Raw genomic sequence first — 1,119 nt, 5'->3', positions numbered from 1 at the left:
AAAAAAAAATCATTTGCAGTTTTGCTTTCAAATGAATAACCATGATCATGTTAACCAAAGGGGCTTATGCACTGGTTGTGAGTTACAGTGAAATCCTATTGGCTAAAGTGTAGTCAATATTGAATGAGTAAAGCGTGGGATGCTTGTGCTTTTGTATTTTGTAATGATGAGAAAAGACAGTTTCTAAAAATACCATAATGTGATGTAACCATTTTTTTCTTTTTTCTTTTTCTATTTTTCCCAAATCTGTGGTTTGGCTGATGGTGGCGATATCAGCTTTTATTTTTGTTATTATGTGACGTGTGTTCTTTGTCTTTGCGCCTCTTTGTTTCTAACACATTCGATACTCATCAATACAGCTTTAAAATCTGAAATAAAATTGACATTTTGTTTATCTTTGATTTATATTTGTGATTAATCTTCTCCAAGATAGAAAAAAAAATATTTGTCACTAATTTGAAGTCCTGCAGTAATATTTCAGGTAAGGTTAGAAATGTGTGGGTTTTTTAACTTTTAATGTCCATTAACAACTAAAAGACGTTAAAGAGTTAAAAAAAAAATTAAGAAAGTTTTATTGATGCGCTAAATTGATCAACTGATCAGCAAAGACTTTCAACTTATTTTCAAAAGAATGCTGTTCTTTTGAACATTCTGTTTATCAGAGAATACAGAAAAATATCACAGTTTCCAAAAAAAAAAAATATATATATTAAGCTGCACAATTGTTTTCAACAATGATAATAATAAGAAATGTTTCTTGAGCAGCAAATCAGCATATTAGAATGATTTCTGAAGGATTGTGTGACATTACTGAAGTAATGACTGCTGAAAAATCAGCTTTTCCATCACAGGAATCAATTACATTTCAAAATATATTCAAATATGCCATTTTGAATGCAATATTGCTGTTTTAACTATTTTTGATCAACCAAATGCAGACTTGGTGAGCAAAAGAAACATTTCAAAATCTTCCCAATCTTGCAGCTTTCTGAATAGTAGTGTACTTGACTAGACTAGAGAACCAAAAGGCTGTGAAGACTCGGTTTAAAATAGTAATTCCTGAGTTGTTAAACTAACTGCAATTCACATTCATAATGTTACAACACCGGATGGCAGTGT

This window comes from Sinocyclocheilus rhinocerous, unplaced genomic scaffold (assembly GCF_001515625.1).
Source record: "Sinocyclocheilus rhinocerous isolate Xijiao unplaced genomic scaffold, SAMN03320098_v1.1 scaffold68, whole genome shotgun sequence".
In the NCBI taxonomy this organism is placed as follows: domain Eukaryota; kingdom Metazoa; phylum Chordata; class Actinopteri; order Cypriniformes; family Cyprinidae; genus Sinocyclocheilus; species Sinocyclocheilus rhinocerous.
The sequence above is the reverse complement of the archived record's forward strand: the minus strand, read 5'-3'. Positions refer to the sequence as shown.